This window comes from Leucopleurus acutus (assembly GCF_964270905.1).
Source record: "Leucopleurus acutus genome assembly, chromosome: 19".
Classification (NCBI taxonomy): Eukaryota; Metazoa; Chordata; class Mammalia; order Artiodactyla; family Delphinidae; genus Leucopleurus; species Leucopleurus acutus.
This window is the reverse complement of record NC_139161.1, coordinates 53,804,551-53,822,138: the sequence shown is the minus strand read 5'-3', so window position 1 is coordinate 53,822,138 and position 17,588 is coordinate 53,804,551. Positions and strand designations below refer to the sequence as shown.

The window sequence follows — 17,588 nt, the reverse complement described above, 5'->3', positions numbered from 1 at the left end:
GGGGCTGCGTATCAGGGGGTGGGGCTGCCTTTGAGACCCTGTACCCTGGAGACTGCACGGGCTGGTGAATAATTTTCCCCTTCATTCCTCTGAAGCATTTAGAAGAAGTGAGTCACCGCCATCCCCAGATGTTCTCTCTTAATTATCATTATAAGACAACGGAGGATGAGGTCCCACAGCAAACGTGGCCTATTTTTGGCTGACGGTTTTCAACTCAACTGAAACAAAGAATAATCAGTCGCGGGAGGGTTGGTTGCATCTGACTCCATTCAACTCGGGAAAATGAAGCTTAGTGGAAATGATTGCCAAGTCTTTTTGCTTTTGGATCATGGGTCTCCTGATGTCTTTTGTTTGTCCACGTGGCCCCATAGTTAGAAACATACCTGTTTTCAGAGACCAAAAAGGAGGTGAACGATTTGTGCTTTTCCCCAGCCAACTGTAATGATAGAGTACTATCAGTAAAGCAGAACGGAAGTGACTTGTGGATTAGAACAAGGAACTAGGATAACCCCAAACAGTAAACCCATTGGAATGTATATGCGAGTCTTAACACGCCCAGAAATGTTAACTTGGGTGAATCCTAAAGAATAAAACCTCTGCAGTCCTGGTTTGTTTTGCTTTAGTTCAGGTCAGCGCAGATCAGCCTCCTGGATTGTAATGGCCCAGAAAGGCCCCTTGCCATTGGCTGGAGGCCTTACAGAGAACCACCATGATGGTGATTTCTGTGTTGCCTACAGCAGGGCATTATTGTCTTTGGTTGTATCTACTCGTCTGTGTGCTGCAGGGTCAGAGTGGTTTCAAGGCTGACCGGCCTGAAAACCGTCCCCTCTTTGCTGTTATTAAAAACAAGAAGTCATGGGCAGTGAAAGCTTCCATCGCCATTTTAATTCCACAAAACCAGAGGGCCTGAAGATGAGGGTCTTGGCAGTCTAGATGCAGATGAAGTGTTGTTCTCATCTTCTCCTGGGTGGGAGCCCATTTCCAGGAGCAGAGAAGGACCTTGCGGTGTATTCCAGGGCATGGCTGGTCCCACAGCTCAGGGTGTGAGTTTGCACCTGGCATCCCTTCGCGCACCAGGGAGAAGATAACCCAGCAGCCGCTGGAGGACTCTCGCCTCTGGATACGTACGGTGCTCACTTCTTCTCTTAGTGGCCGCTTTGGGACCATTTTACAACTGTGGATTTAAGCGTATGTATAGATCTCTGTATAGACTACATTTTTTTTTTAATCCATTCATCCAGTGCTGGACACTTGGGTTGTTTCTACCTTTTGGTTATCGTGAATGATGCTGCTATGAACAGGAGTGTACAAATATCTGTTTGAGTCCTTGCTTTTGATTTTCTTGGGTATATACCCAGAAGTGGAATTGCTGGATCGTATGCTAATTCTGTGTTTAATTTTTGGAGGAATTGCCTTACTGGTTTTCATAGCATCTGCACCATTTTACTTTCCCATCAGCAGCGCAGAAGGGCTCCGGTTTTTCCACATCCTCGTCAATATCTGTTCTTTTCTGTTTTTTTTGATAGTAACCATCCCCATAGGTGTGACGTATTATCTCATCGTGGTTTGAATTTGCATTTCCCTAATGACTAGTGACACATGACATCTTTTCATGTGCTTATTGGCCATTTGTACATCTTCTTTGGAGAAATGTCCTTTGCCCATTTTAAAATTGGGTTGTTTGTTTTTGTTCTTGAGTCTAAACTTTTTTGTGTCCAGGGAAACTGCAGCACCTACTCTTTCAGCCCCTGCTGTTAGTAACAGCATCAACAGTAGTAACTCGCATCACCCTTGCACTATACTAAGTGTTTACATGGATTGCTCTTTTCCCCTTTAATCCTCACAACAACCTTTTGGGAAAGATAATCTCCATTTTACCCTTGAAGAAACTGAAGCTTAGAGGCCTTGCCCTACGTATCACGGTGGTGAACCAGCAAAGCCCTGACCCTGATCTGACTCTGTCCCTAAATGACAGTACTGATGGCCGGGCCCGCATCCAAGGAGCTGGCCTTGAAACCTTCCTAGGTAGACACTTCATCCATGCGTTTGAGAGAAGTGATAGTTTATAGGAAGCCACGCAGTCCTCAGGACCTCTGTTCCTCCAGGACACCATATTTACTTCGATGTGAAGAATCAGTTCCTAAAATCCCAAAGGTTTGCATCTGAAAGCAAACCCAGAAATGCAGGTTTAGCACTTCAAGTGCTAAACCTTTAGCTGCCCTGAAAAGCTTTCTAAGCGGAGGGATGGGATATATTCACCAAGGAGCCGGGTCCGTGCTGAAACTCATTTCCTTGGTGGAGGCAGTGTTGCGCTCAGGGTCCAGTCCTTTCTTCCCGTGAACCCGACAGTTTTGTGATCCCCAGCCTGTTTTCATCTGAGATGCCCGGCGTTGCCTCCTCTATTCCCTCTGTCTGTCCAGGTTTGGAGGTGACGGGGGCTGAGTGAAGGCAGGGGACCCTCACCTTGCCCTTTTGGGGGCAGCAGTTTTCCAGCCCTGGACGAGTCCAGCACAGTGGTTCTTTGGGGAAGCATTCTCCATCCTTTTTATGTTGGTTTTTATCTGGCCTTGGGTTCGCACAGCTGGGGCCGGAGCCGGGGCCAGAGCTGTGACTTTGGGATGGGAAAAAGTTGGCGGAACATTCCCCAGCAGGGCTTGGGCAGGCCCAGGGAGTCCCGCCTAAAATACAGTGGACAAAGGAGCTCTTGTCCACAGCCCTGGGGGTGGAAGGCATCTGGTCAGTGACACAGGCTTGGCCATTGTATGTCGTGACCTCAGCCAACTTTTTTTAGCTGAGGAAGGAGAAAAAGCGTGCAAAAAAGAAAGAGAAAGAAAGGAAGAGAGAAAGAGAGAGAAAGGAAAGAAGAAAGAGTGAAAGAGAGGGATAGAGAGAGAGAGAGAGAGAGAGACAGAAAGAAAGCCCCCAGATCCTTTGTATCTGGAAAGTCCAGAAGGCGTCGTTGATTTCCCCACAGGAGCTGGAGCAGATTTGGAAGGAACTGTGCAATGTAGTGGGTTCTTTGTGAAAGAACAGCGATGAGAAAAGCCACAGAAACATCCTCCGGGGTGCCCAGAGCCCTGACCCTGGGGTAGCTGTTCGCCTGGGCCTCATTTCCCGCAGAGGGGCCCGTGGAGAGGAAGCTGGCAGGGGCCTGGCCAGCAGCCCGGGCACTGCAGACAGGACCCACGACTCTGAGTTAGCGGCCCCCAAAGAAGATGAGCCCTCCTCCAATGGTAAGAATCGTTCTGCTTACCTGCCAGCGTGTGTGCAGCTCGCCTTTCTCCGCAGGCTCCTGAGATGGCTTTAGCGTCTTAAAGAGGCATTTCTGAGAACCCTCCGAGATACGGGCTCCCAACTGCTGAGCTTACAAAGTCTGGTGTGTCGGGGGCACCTTTCCCGGGCCCGAGGCAAGAGGAGGGGAGAAGATGTGGGCTGATGTTGGAGAAACCAGGAAGGGAGGGGGCCAAAGATTGAAAAGGGGATGTTTGTGGAGGGAAAGGGTCTTGGGTCCCCCTCGGCTACCTGGGGAAGCAGTTAAGTTCAGTGTGACGGAGCAGCAGAGTGGTGGCGTGTGGATTTTCCTGTGGTGGGGATTGGAGTCCAGATCTGCCTCTCCCAGTAACTTGTCCCACATCCAGAGCTTGGCTACCCACCCACCTACTTTCTACTCCACGGCCCAGTTCCAGATGGGACACTGGATGGTGAAAGCCCATTAAAGGACACAGTTCCCCAGAAGGTTGTTGAGTATCTGCCCAGTTAACCCAGTGTCTGCACTGGGGTTCCAGGCTGGGCTGGATGTTTCTGTCCAGTTCGGTGGTGGCAGCCGTGGCCACCCTAAAGATGATGGACGCTCTCTGGAGACTTAAGAGGAGAATAGCCTTATTTTGCCAACCGTCCTGCCTCTGGAAGTTAGCCTCCCCCCTTCTTTGGAAAGAGGAACCAAGAGGGGTCAGCTGAGACTTTAGTGACCTCTCTGTTGAGGTTCTGGACAGCTGAAGGAGGTCCAGTTTCTGTGGAAAGTCCCATCTATCTCTGCACAAAACCTTCCTCCAGGACATTCTATCCCACTGGCTGGGTCAAAATCAGCTTCTCTGATTGTGGCGTGGCTTCTGATCGAGGCCTGAACCTATACCAGGAGCAGAGATGGTACTCACCCTCCTGGAGCATCCTCTGACCAGCCAGGTGACCTAGTTCCCAGCTGGGCTTAAAGAGCCTAACGTGCATCTGAATTGCCCAGAGACCTTTCAAACGAAGAGCCCGGCTCTAGGGTGGGGCTTGAGACCCTGTGTTTCAAACCAGCTTGCAGAGGACAAGGACGCCTGGGCTGCCGGTGCAGGGACCACACTGGGATGGTGGCTATTGTAAAGGACCCAGACCAATCAATCCAGTGCTGACAGTTACAGCTGCCCACGAGCTGACTGCAGAGCACTGGGCAGGTCTGGCCCTGGCTGTGGATGGCGGCAGGGAGGTTTACGGGCAAGATGGGATTAGCAAGGAGGTGAATGCTGAGGTGCATTCGGGGAGCGGGGAGGAGCCTCAGAGGCTGAGGTGTAGGGGGTGCGGGCCGTTGGCGGGGTGCAGCGTGAGTGGTGAGCAGAGGCGCTGTGTGCCAGGAGGTCTGGAACTGTTCTTCCGGAGCCTGCCTTGGGTGCGGGGAGAATTCTAACTTCGGATACAGGGAATCCCAGGACTCCAGGTGGATGTCTGGTTCTTGGCAAAATAGAGCGCAACCGTGTGTGGCTCTGGGAGTGACAGGGAAGGGGCGGACACGGGCCAGCAGGACAGAAGACCTCACCAGAACTCCCCATGGTGAGAGGTGGAGGCACTGAGCTCCAAGGTAGCGAGGCAGAAGCCCAGGTGTTTGGGGCCCAGGCAGCATCCCAGGACCGCTTCTGAATCCCGTGTCTGCGCTTGAATGTGCCTTTTTCCCTCCGACAAAAATGGCACTTCTTTAAGACAGAGATACTAAGATCCAGAATCATTGAGCATTAGGCTATACCTTTCAAACAAAAAATAAACAAACAAAAAAAAACACAACCCTGGAGACCATCTGGTCCCACTTCCGTATTCTTGAGATGAGGAAATTCTGTACCAGCAGAGATGAAGTATGTTGCTCAAATTCTCACAGCAAGACAGCAGCAGCTCTTGAGTCCGTGTTCTCTGCGTGGTGCCCCAGAGCAGTGGTAGATCCGAAACCGCGATGGCCATGTCCTCAGCTGTCCCATTTGTCTAAGTTTTATAGGCACCAGGAGCTCAGGCTCCAGAAAGGGCAGCTGACTTGGGTTGGTCGGAATCGCACCCCTTCTGACTCATAGAAACAGTACCAGCCCCTCTTAGCCTTAATCTCCCTCCGGTGTTCATGGTTCAGAGCCAACTAGGGATCTCTGGGAACCAGCTCGCAGAGTCAGAAGTCTTTGATTGGAATCACTGGGAGCCCAGGCCGTTGGCACTGCAGAGTAACTGGAATGCGTCTCCATGGTGAGAAGACTGGCCGCCCCGGGTTCCTTGTGGTGCCTGCAGGCCTGCGAGTAGCATCCGTAAAGCTGGATCAGCTGGATCTCGGCCAGAGACTGGCCGTCAGAGACACCCATCTTTGTGCCCTAGCGAGCTCTAGTCTGCCTCCCTTTAAAACGGTACCCACTCCCCACGAGGAAGCCTGCTTTTAGTCCTGGAGCAGCTGTGGACAACAGCTGTGTCACCTGTCTTTGAAGTTCCTTTCTGGCGGGCAGGCTGCTTTCCATGAGGTACCCAAGCCTCTGACTTCCCCGGGCTAGCAACTTTCAACGCCCTACCTCACTTCTGAGCTTCTTAAATCCATTTCGAACAGAACAGAATGCTTGGGAAATTTGATTATGGGGTTTTCTTCAGAGTCATAACAACTTCTGTAAGTGCCAGGAATGGCATAGGCATTTTGGGGTTTTGCACCTTAATACTAAAGAAAGGCCGTGTTTCTTTTTCCCCTCCCAATACCAAGTGTTGGCAAAACTCCCTTATTCCCAGCCATTTTCCTCTGCAAAGGGAAATTGGACCCGGAATCATCTAGAGGGGTCTTCACCCTACCAGGAGCTCCCTAGGGAGAGTGTTTCTGGTGAGTGAGCCTCAAAATGTCCTGCAAGGGCTTCCCTGGTGGCGCAGTGGTTGAGAGTCCGCCTGCCGATGCAGGGGACACGGGTTCGTGCCCCGGTCCGGGAAGATCCCACATGCCGCGGAGCGGCTGGGCCCGTGAGCCATGGCCGTTGAGCCTGCGCGTCCGGAGCCTGTGCTCCGCAATGGGAGAGGCCGCAACAGTGAGAGGCCCGTGTACCGCCAAAAAAAAAAAAAAAAAAAAAAAAAAATGTCCTGCAAAAAGCATCTTCTAGGGCAGGATAATTGATAATCATTATAGAGGTAAACTAGTGTAGAAAATCTAGGATGCGTTTTTTTGTTTGTCTTTTTTTTCCTCTCCTAGGATGTATCTTGAGATCCTTTACAACTATGGAAATGGTGAAACTTTACCCCAAGTCCTTCCTCTCACAAATAGGGACATTTCAGCCCTAAAGAGGCCAGAGCAGCGCCCTGGAGCAAAAGGGAGGAGAATTCAGTGTTCAGTCTCCCCACAGTGGTTTGAGGTCTAATGCCCACAATTTTTATAATAGTATCCTGGTTTGGGCATAAACTTAATGATCTACAATTTTTGTTAATCCCTTCACTGGTGTCTTTCCCACCAATCCTGAGTCTGGAGTGAATGAAGCGGTATCTCTAGACCAAAAGAGTTTCAGACTGCTTCCTCTTTGAACCCCAAAAGAGTTTGGGGGAATCATGCAGGAAAAAAAAGGGTAATGTTTCATGACCGTTTATGTTCCTCGTCAGGAGGTCTCTGCCGCCTCTTTATACAGAAGCTGCTTTTGCAAGTTTGCGCTGGTCATTTAAATGCCTCGAAATTTCCCTTGTGGAAGTTTTGGGTTCTGTTATGAAAGACGTGCCTCAGGTTGTGGAACCCCAGTGGTCTTTTTTATATAAATTTATTTAGTTAGTTTTGGCTGCATTGGGGTCTTCGTTGCTGTGCACGGGGTTTCTCTAGTTGCGGTGAGCAGGGGCTACTCTTCGTTGCGGTGCGCGGGCTTCTCGTTGCGGTGGCTTCTCTTGTTGCGGAGCACGGGCTCTAGGCGCGTGGGCTTCAGTAGTTGTGGCACGCGGGCTCAGTAGTTGTAGCTCGTGGGCTCTAGAGCGCAGGCTCAGTAGTTGGGGCGCACGGGCTTAGTTGCTCCGCAGCATGTGGGATCTTCCCGGACCAGGGCTCGAACCCGCGTCCCCTGCATTGGCAGGTGGATTCTTAACCACTGTGCCACCAGGGAAGTCCGCACCCCAGTGTTTGAGGGCTGGCAGCCCTTGGTTTTATAGACGAGGAGACAGACATCCAGAGAGGCAAAGAGGACTGCGTAAATCACAGCTCGTTGCCTGGGAACACAGTCTCTTTAAGCCTAGACCCTTGTGCTTTCTGCCGACACTCCCGATGGAGGTAGGATGTCAGAACAGCCCCTGCTATTTTTATCTGCTAGGGGAGGGGTAGGAGGAAGGGAGCCAACATTCTCAACAGCCCATCAGGAAGCTGAGTCTGAATAAAAATGTCTTTGTTAATCACAAGTGAGCAGAATCTCTTGGGCTTTTCCTGCTCAGAAGCCAGGAGTTGGAACGGGCTGCCGGGAGCTCACTGCCTCTTCCTTTATAGCTCCGAAGCATCAGGATCAGACACACCTGAGAAACAGGACAAAAGTTAGGGGCTTTCTCTGGGGTTCCCCAAGCCCCTCCAGACTCCAAGGTGGGGAAGCAGCTGGGGCTTCCCATCTTACTCCCGGAGCTGTTCTCTGTATTTCAGGAACATCCACGGGAACCCCTTTCCCCCTGTGGCCCTCAACACGGCCATGAGGCCTCTGAGTACCTGCTCCCAACCTCGTAAACAGCAAGAGTGACTGTGGTATTCAGTGGCATGTTTATGCTCTTTGGTCAATGTGGAGATTCTCCCGGGAGATGCTGAAGAGAGCGCACCTCTCAGATCCCTGTCATGCTGGATGGTGTCACCAGGAAAAGTACCCGCCATCCAGAGTTCCTCGTTCCTTGCATTGTCTCCTCTTAAACCCTGTTAATTGGCCCTTCTGTCTTATATCTGTATGACGGTGCAACAATAACAAAATCTCTTTCCTCCAGGGTTGGTGAAGTGGGGCCCATGCAGGAATGTGTGCCGGGCCCACGTAGAAACCACTTTCCACCCTCTACTGCTTGGCCCCCAGACACTTCAAGGCCATGAAGTGGCCTCTGAACCAGGAGGGTTCATTCATCCAACGCTTTCTTGTCATTCGCAGTATCACTTGCAAAGCTCTTCTTCCATCCTTGCCCCGCTGGGGACCCCGTGGTTTCCAGTTGAGCAACTTTTCCTGCTAGGGTTGACTTCCTGTGGCCCCGCACGGGCTACATTGTAATTGTGTTAATCAAAATTCCTGGTTCACCAGATCACTCCCTTCCTTTTCACGGTCAGAAAATACAGAGTTTATTGTTCTGTGTCCTCTGCCTGTTCAGTCCTAAGAAACATGCCCAGTGAGTTGACCGGCCCCCAGGGAGGCACTGGGGGGCTTGCTGATGGATATTCAGAGTGGCCAGGACTCTGGCTGACTTTTCAGGAGCCAGACACGCCTGCAGTGCTCAAAGCAGTTCAGCCTCCAGGCCCAGGGCTGACGGCTTTGTGGGTGCCGGGAGAAAACCCCCATGGCACTGATGTCCACCTCTCGGAGTGGATACCAGTGGCAGCCAGGCTTCCTCTAGCAGCGTCATGGATGGAGGACAGTGCTGGAGCCAGTGGGGGGATTGCGAAAGGTCGCTGCTACAGGCAAGGAAAAGCAAGGCAGACGCCCATGGAGAACGGGGCTGGCGAGTCCAGGTGCGTCACCCTCTGGCCACTGGTAGATATCACCCTGGGAGCTACTCGGGGATGGGGTGGGTACAGGTCTGGCGTGATCAAGCGGGGGAGTCCAGCCAGAGGGATGTGGCTCATGGCTGTGGAAGTTACCCCATCCATCCATCCATCCATCCATCCATCCATCCATCCATCCATCCATCCATCCATCCATCCACCTACTCTGAGCAATGAGGCCTGAGGACACTTGGGTATCAGGTTTAGAAGAGTCCTGGGGGCTTTTGCATTTAAGTGATTAGAGCCTGGTTTGGAAATTTCCTTTATAATGGACTCAAAGACACAACATTGTAAATCAACTATACTTCAGTAAAAAATTATTAAAAAAAAAAAAAGAGTAAATGTGGTACAATAAAATAAAATAAAATGGACTCAGAGAAGCAGCGCTGCCAACCAGGTGATTTCAGTAAGAGGGGTGTGAGTATACTCATGGAGGGTCCTGGCAAAACCTCTGACGAGTCGGTCACATTTACTGAGAAACTCTGCACGTAGAGAAGTGGAAGGGAGAAAGACATCCTGCGGCTCTGTAGCTCCTGACTGGGAAAAGCTAGAGGTGAGCCTTATGGTTTGACCCCCTTTCACACGGGGTCCAACCAGAGTGGATCAAGGGAAGCAGAAAAGCTCAGACTCAGGCTGGGCAGCAGTGACAGTCTTCTCTGAGTGCTGAGCGCGGCTCTGGCTTTGAGGGCTTCCAAAGGCAAACAGAGGAACAAATGAGATCTTCTAGAAGCCCTGGGTTCCTGAGCTTTCCCTCATCCAGCAAAGTGCTTTGGGCCCACCCTGTCCGCCTTCATGGATTTCAGGGCTCAGGGCTCCCTGTGGAAGAAGGTTTGTGGTCTCCAGGGACCCTCCCCTTCTGCCGTGGTCCCTCTGGCTGGAAACCCGTCCTTCTCTAGAAAATAGAGGAGGACAAATACCAGATGCCAGAGGATGGCAGCGAATTGCGCAGGTACCTGAAAGTCTTGGCAGGAGGGAGGAGAGGAAGAAGGGGACTTTCTTTATCAGGATGGGAAGGGAGAGTGGGATTCTGCTTCCTTTCTCTCTCGGTGTCCACACTTTTTTTCTCCTACCTCCTGATCTTTTCTAGTATTTTCTGGAATTTTTGATCCGGGTTTTTATTTTATTTTTTTTTTACACTATGTGTTGAGAATAGTCACCCTTACACATGTTCTGTAACTAGGTTTACGATGATTATTTACACATTTTTTATAAGCTGCTTTCAGTGTTCAGCCCTGGTCCTTTTTACCTCGAGGCCTTCATTCTTCACCTGTAATTGTTTTAATCTTTCAGGCAGTTGGAGTACATCTTTCAAGCACTTGATTGGTAAATATCCTGAACCCTTGTCTGTAGAGCGGTGTATTTCGATCAATTTCACTCATGAAAGACAGCTGTGGCCACCTAGAATGGGCTTAGCATTTTCTGCCTAGCGGTCCAGGGGTGTCTTTGGAAATGTGGTCACAGAAGAGCCAAAAGCAGCTTTATTTATGCTCCTGTATCAGAGACACCCTCCTCCCACTTAAAGTGTTGTAGGACTTTATCCTTTCTTTGCTGTGTAAATGTATTGTTAGAGGGTGTCAGCTTGTTGTTGGGCTTTTAAAACCCATTTTGCCTGGAGCAGTGCGGGACCTTCCTTTGTGTCTCTTCCAGCTGAGGGAAGTTTTCTTCCCGGGGGGCCCCCCCAATCATCCTATGTTTATAGTTTCTTTTCTGCTACGGCTTTTGTTCTAGTTTCTTCTTCAGGAACACCTAGCATCTCTTCTGTCGATTCTGTTTTCATGTTTTCCCATTTCCTTTGCATTCTGGGGAAAAAATTCTTCAGTTTGTTTTGTACATAACTGACTTTTTTTTCTTTCTACAATACTGATTTTATATTCTGTTGCAACCAATGTGGATATTCCTTTTATCACTACCTTTTAAATTTCCCTACAGTTTTGAGCACATCCTGTCCTTTTTTTATATCATTTTTTTAAACCAGCTTGCCTTTTTTCCATTAGTTCGTTCTCTCCTTATGACTTTGGCGTTTGTGTAATAGATGCTGTATCTTCCTGTCCTCTTTTGAGGTTGCTAAATGGTTTCCTGGAATTTTTCTTCTGGAGACCAGATGAGCTCATGAGTAGACGTTTGTGCTGCCCCTGAGGCGTCTGGATGCTGTTCCTCAATTTAATTTCTGCACTTCAAGAAACACTGTATTATCTTGTGTCCCCCACCTCCCTGTACTCAAAGTTGAACAGTCCGTTCAGTCAGTCCACGAAGAGCTGGGATTTGTTCACAGGTGGGGCACATGCATTGCTTGGACGGCCATTCTCTGTTTACTTGTTTGGGGAAATAGCCTCTCAAATCTGTTTGAAGCCCAGTTTCTATTACAATTCCCAGTTTCCATCCATGCATCCATCCATCCAGTATTCTGGGTACTGAGCTGAGACTAAGAACAAGATGGACATGGCCTTGCCTTCCTGAATCTTACACGCTGTTTCTCTGTTGTGTGGCCCCGCCTCCTCCCCCTCCTCTTCCTCTGCCCTGTGGCCGGGTCTCCAAATCTCTCACCCCTAGAAGAACATGAAGATGCTGTCAATGCCCATCCTCTTCCTACCAGCCTATGAAACTACTTGGGAGGACTACATTTCCCAGAATGCACTGTGCTGTTGTCATGGGTCCCCTCCTTCCTCCCCTGCAGCTATTTTCTCTCAGTCACTCTCCATGGATAGAAAGGCTGCCAGAGCCACAGAGAACAATACTTTCACCTGTGAGACAGAGGAGAAGTGCTCAGTATTCTTGTGGACACAGACCCTGAGGCTGGCGGCATCGGTGTGGGAAGTGGGGCCCGGCTTCATGCCTTCTCTCTTACCCTGTAGCCAGAGATGATCTTTCCTTGGGTAGCTCTTCCCAGCTCTGTCTGGGAATCTCTCCACCCTGAACAGGTGTCAGCAGAAAGGTGTAGGGTGGACGTGACTCTCCAGTCTCCAGCCCCGCTGGGTCTTGGGCTTCTTTTTTTTTTGGTCTTTTGTTTCTTTGTTTGTCTTAAGTTTATTTATTTTTGGCTGCGTTGAGTCTTCATTTTAGGCTTATCTCTAGTTGAGGCGAGCTGGGGCTACCCTTTGTTGCGGTACACGGGCTTGTCATTGTGGTGGCTTCTCTTGTTGTGGAGCACGGGCTCTAGGTGTGCGGGCTTCAGTAGTTGTGGCAGGTGGTCTCAGTAGCTGTGGCACACGGGCTTCAGTAGTTGTGGCTCGCGGGCTCTAGAGCACAGGCTCAGTAGTTGCGGCGCACGGGCTTCGTTGCTCCGCGGCATGTGGGATCTTCCCGGACCAGGGCTCGAACCCGTGTCCCCTGCCTTGGCAGTCGGATTCTTAACCACTGCGCCACCAGGGAAGCCCCAGGTCTTGGGCTTCTTGGTGGCGCCCTTGCAACCCTGTCCCTAATTGGTTGACCCATATTGAGTGACGGTGGAAGCCGCTTCTGGCCTCCGGGTCGGGGACTGCTCAGCGCGCACCTGTAACAAACTGGTTCCCGGGGGCTGATGGCTCCCAGGCACACCTGGCCACGCCCTGGCTGCTCCCCGGTGTCCCAGCTGGCTGTGTCGTTGGGAAGGGAGAACTTGCTGGCGAGTTCTTTATGGAGATGCCTTCAGGCGCTGCCAGTCACGGCACCGGACTCATTAGCAGTCATTGCCATGGCAACGGGTCTGCCAGAAAGTGGCTCGTTAGGCTGACAACTTCAGCGCTGTTATATATAGATCTGGGTGTGGGGGAGGGGGGCTGTGAGGGCCGTGGAAATGCCTTTCTTTAGCGCTCTTATTGCTTCTGGGTTTGGGGTGTGAGAAGACGCGGAATGGGGGGACCTTAAAACCGTCCGATCCGGCTGCAAAATCAAGTGTCTGACGGCCCCCCATTACCACCGGCAAGTACCGTTTGCTCACACCTGCGGAAGGTAAGAACCAGGTGCTTCCGGAAGTCTCCTAAGGGGCAAGGAGTCCTGGGTTGAACTTGAAGAAACTGGGGGGCGTCTGAGTGTGGGGTTCGTACTGCCTGGAGGCTGCAGAGGCAAGATAAGGTCTCTTAGAATAGTCTATCTGAAGGGTCTGGGCTACGGGACAGGAGTGTCTTCTTTATAAGTAAGGCAGCCAAACACTGTCTTTTTATAAATTATTAATTTTCTGTTCCCAGTTTTGATCTCAGAAGGGATGTTTTCTCTCCATCCCTCCTTCTAAAGAAAGCTGCAGACCATCTCTTCTGAGTTCATTGAGCATGAGATTTAAGGGTACATGTTAAAAAGCAGCTTTCTAGGCTCAAGGTTGATTGTGGAGTCAGAGCCCCGGAATCTGCACTTTAACCCACATCGCTGGTGACGGACGGGGTGTCCCAGGGACCACACTTTGAGAAACACCACTGTAGGGGGATTTGTGTTTAATCTCTAGGTGACTTCCCTTTGTCTGCTCTTATTTTCCCCCTCCGAGGAGGGGATCAGTAGCCATCATTAAGAGGAAAATTTCTTTGGTTGTGTTGTTCTATGTAGGGAGACAAGGAAGTCAGCCCACAGACGGGGAACGTGACTGGTTGGACGTGGGTGGTGATATTTCTGCACGTCTCCTGGGAAGGCATATGCTCGTTTGGAGACCGTGAGACAGGCAGGAGAAGCAGGCCTGAGTTGCCATCCTCCTTGCCCGGGTGCTGGGATGTCAGGTGGTCCAGGTGAAGATACAGAGCTGATCACAGACAGCTGGGGAGAGATGAGCTGAGGGTAACTAGGATTTGGGTAACTGGGTAGAAACAAAGCTAATATTTTTAACTGGTTTCACCAATTAATTAACTGTGCAGTGTTGGGTGAGCTATTAAACTCTGTGAGTCTCAGATTCCTCCTTTTAAAATGGGAAAAAAATGCCATCTCTGTGGCAGGCTTGCGGTAATGATTAGAGATGAGTTTGTGAAGCACCTGGCCCAGTCCTTGGTGCACTGTAAACATTTGGTGAAAGTCATTATCAATGAGCGCAGATGGGATCTGAGCTCAGATGTTTCTTGAGGACCTTCTAGACTAGGGTTCTGAAGTGGTCTAGAAATTCTCGATGTTCCGTAGGAGATAGGGTGAGTGAGTAGGTGCACACGTGCCTCCATTTTGGGGGCAGAAGAGCCATAGTTTTCTTTAGATTCTCAGAGGATGGGCTGTCATATACAGTTGAAGAGGTTGTTTACTCAACAAGGGGACCCAGATTGGCGGTGGGGGGGGAGTCAGGGACAGCTGAAACCCAGCCTTGCACTCAGGGGTCTGGCCCATCTGGGGAAGAGGCAGCGTTTTCTCATTCCCACAAAGCAGTCCTGCGCATGAGGTTAAGAATTTCTTAGTTGGAAGAAACTGGCTTCATCTCCCCCGATTCACACTCCTTCAGCTCATGTTCATTGTAGGTGGGGCCCCCAACCTCACCCCTCACCCCTGCTTCTAGTTCCTATTCCCATGGGAAAGAGCTGCTGAAATGGAAGGGGAGAAGCCACAGGACTAGGGAAGGCAAGGGAAGGATTTAAGTTGGAAGGAAACTAATTAGAAGAATAGGTTTTGCAGAGACCTTAATTACTGGGTAGTTACTCACGCTGAATCCTGTTGATGGCTGTGGGGCAGCTCTCCCAGGAGGCCTGCCCCTCCATGACCACGAGGAATGAGGTAATGGTGGTGGTTTGGGCCTCTTAGATGAGGGCCTGCAGGTGGGAAGGCCAACTGTGTGTGTGTGTGTGTGTGTGTGTTAAAATACACCTAACATAAAATTTACCGTCAGTGACATTTATACCTTCACAGTTTTGTGCAACCATCACCACTGTCTAGCTCCAGAACATTCTCATCACCCCCAAAAGGAATCCCTGTCCCCATTTCCCCCTCCCTGCAGCCCCTGGCAACCACGAATCTGCTTTCCGTCTCTACGGACTTTTCTGTCCTGGATATTTCCCATCAGTGAGATTGTACGATATGTGGGGTTTTGTGTCCAGCTTACCTCACGCAGCATGATTTCAGGGTTCATCTGTGTTGTAGTGTGTATCAGTACTTCATTCCTTTGCATGGCTGAATATTCCTTTTTATGGACACAGCACATTTCGTTGGTCCGTTCATCAGTTGACGGACACTTGGGTTGTTTCTACCTGTCGGTAATTGTAGATAATGCTGCTGTGAACATGTGCGTACCAATTCTGTGTTGGAGTGTTGTTTTCAGTTCTCTTGGGGATGTAGCCAGCTGTCTGCACGTCTTTTTTTGTTTTTTAATATTTATTTATTTAGTTGGCTGCTCTGGGTCTTAGATGCGGCACGTGGGATCTTCATTGCCTCATGTGGGCTCTTAGTTGTGTCATGCATGTGGGATCTAGTTCCCTGACCAGGGATTGAACCCGGGCCCCCTGCATTGGGAGCGCGGAGTCTTAACCACTGGACCACCAGGGAAGTCCCTGTCCACGTGTCTTTGACTCCTGACTTACTACAGGCCAGCCAACGGGAGGAACTTCTTTCTGGAAGAGGGGAGAAAACAAGGGGACTGTGGCTGCCTGGGGGGCAGGGCGGAGGCAGAACACAGTCAGATGGTGGGCAGAGCGGGGCCCCGTGGCCATGCTGGAGGGGATGTGGAGACCTCTTTGCCACGTTGGCCAAATTAGGAAATTGGCTGAGTTGGCCCGGGTGCCCCCCTCCCCTCTTTCAGCACCTCTTGGCCCTTCTGGGCTCAGCATCAGGGATGCCTCCCCCAGGTACCTTCCAAAGGGTCCTGCATTTCCCGGACGGGGGAGACCTCAGAGCCATCGTGGCCCCTACCTGGCCATCAGTGTCCTCAGACGGAAACCCGGGCTTCTTCTGACCCTCCAGAGTTAGGCAGATTAACCAGTCATTCTAAAGAGAAGAGCACCATGCAGCTGTGGAGACAGGCCAGATGTCACTGGTGCTATTTCACAAGGGGGACCCAGAGGGACGGAAGGTTCGGTCCACGCTCTCCACCAGCCCAGCTAAGGAGAGGTCTTTTCACCAGAGTGTGTGAGTCAGCATCGTGACCCAGTGGCCTCCCCTGCAGGTCTGTGTTTGCCTTCTAAGCTGAGGAGTCCTGGAAACAGAAACCTCAGAGAAGGGACTGTTAACGGGGACATTTCAGCCGCAGTGATGGGGCGGGTGGGGCGGGGGCCGGGTGTGTGACCCTGAACTTCACGTTATGGGGGGCAGAGGCTGTGTGAAGCCTGGTCTTGCTCAGCCTTGAACGGCCCCCCATTCCGCTGGGAACGCCCATTGGGCACAACTGGTGACAGGCACTGTCCTAGGTGGCCAGTTTGTTATTAATCTCCACGGCATCTGCCACAACTGGGCTGATGTTTCACAGATGTGGCAATAGACACAGCTGGTTGAGTCACTTCCCCAGGTCACGTGGCAGCTCAGGGGCCGTGTCAGGATTGAGTGAGCCTGAGGCGGGCTGGTTTTCACGGTGCTTCTGGGTCCCTCTCTCCTCTGCAACCTATTTCTGGCCACGTCCGTCTCTGAGCCTTGGTTAATACCTCTTAACAATGTCTCATTTCTTACCAGGTTATTTAGACAAGCTGTAATCTGGCCTTCCCTTCTTGGATGCTCTAAGTTACCTGAACTCAAGCAGAAGCAACCTGGTTCTATTGATAGAATGTTCCTCTCTTCAGCCAGCCTCCTGAGCTCCCCACTCGTATTTTACTCCGCTCCGCCAGAATGTCTGTCTCCTGCCTGTGGGATATGTTATCCACACAGACACTGTACTTATCACAGGGTTTGCATGTGTTTTGACCTCCTTCCAATCTGCAAGAGGCCGGAGCAGTGTCTGGACGCCTAGGTAAACGTGCACAGCGGTGTGCCTGGGCTCAGTGGACATGCTCTGCTGGTGAGGAGGCCTCCTGGCTGCTCTCTGGCCCCTGGTAGTTCTTTTAGAAGCCAGCGCACGGAATCAGAGAGGAGCCGTAAGCTAACAGGTGTGGGAGACAGAAGCGATCGGGGCGTGGGGGAAAGCTTTTGGTTAAATTGTGAAAATTCATAATGAAACATACACCGCCGTTACTCAGAGGGCCATAGGGTGACTGTGTTTACCGAAGTCCCAGGAGAAGCTAGGATTGATCCCATCCCGCTGAGGGTGTGCAGGGCACCGCAGGAAGCAGAAGCACGTGGCTTTGCAGCTTCAGAAAAGCTGAGAGGAGTCTGGGAGCTGTGTGTCTCTACTGCTCACTTTCAATCTCTTATCTTCCTAAGCGGTGGTCATCGGTGATCAGAACCTGCCTCCGTGGGCATGGCTGGGGGATGCTGAGGGCACTTAGGAGCTGACGCGGTTTAATATGTCTGAACAGGGTCCAGCTTTGTTGAGAAATTCACAGCACCTCTCCTCGTGTGGCTGGAATTCTGATTTTAGTCAATTTACTTTCTTCACAAGGAACAGCAATTGTATGACGGGCTAACTTGGACCTTCTTATTTTTCAATGTTCTTTAGCTAACAACTTTTGCTTTTGTGTTTATTGAAGAAAATTTAGATGAGAGAGAGAAGCAGAAAGAAAAGAATAAAAATTCCCCAGAATCCCACCACCACAGATCGCCTCTGTTTTAGCCTTTGTGTCTGCATCTTGTTTTTCTGTTCTATGCTTTTTCTCTGATTTTTTTTCAAAGTACTGCCGTGCATAGTTTAAAG

General features: G+C 50.7%; 1 protein-coding gene across 1 annotated transcript in view; it reads left to right on the top strand.

Annotated features, from left to right (window-relative positions):
* GAS7 (growth arrest specific 7) overlaps positions 1–17,588 on the top strand; it is a gene marked incomplete at its 5' end in the record, with an annotated part of 194,518 nt that overhangs the window by 101,635 nt on the left and 75,295 nt on the right. The gene's annotated exons all lie outside the window — the stretch shown is intronic.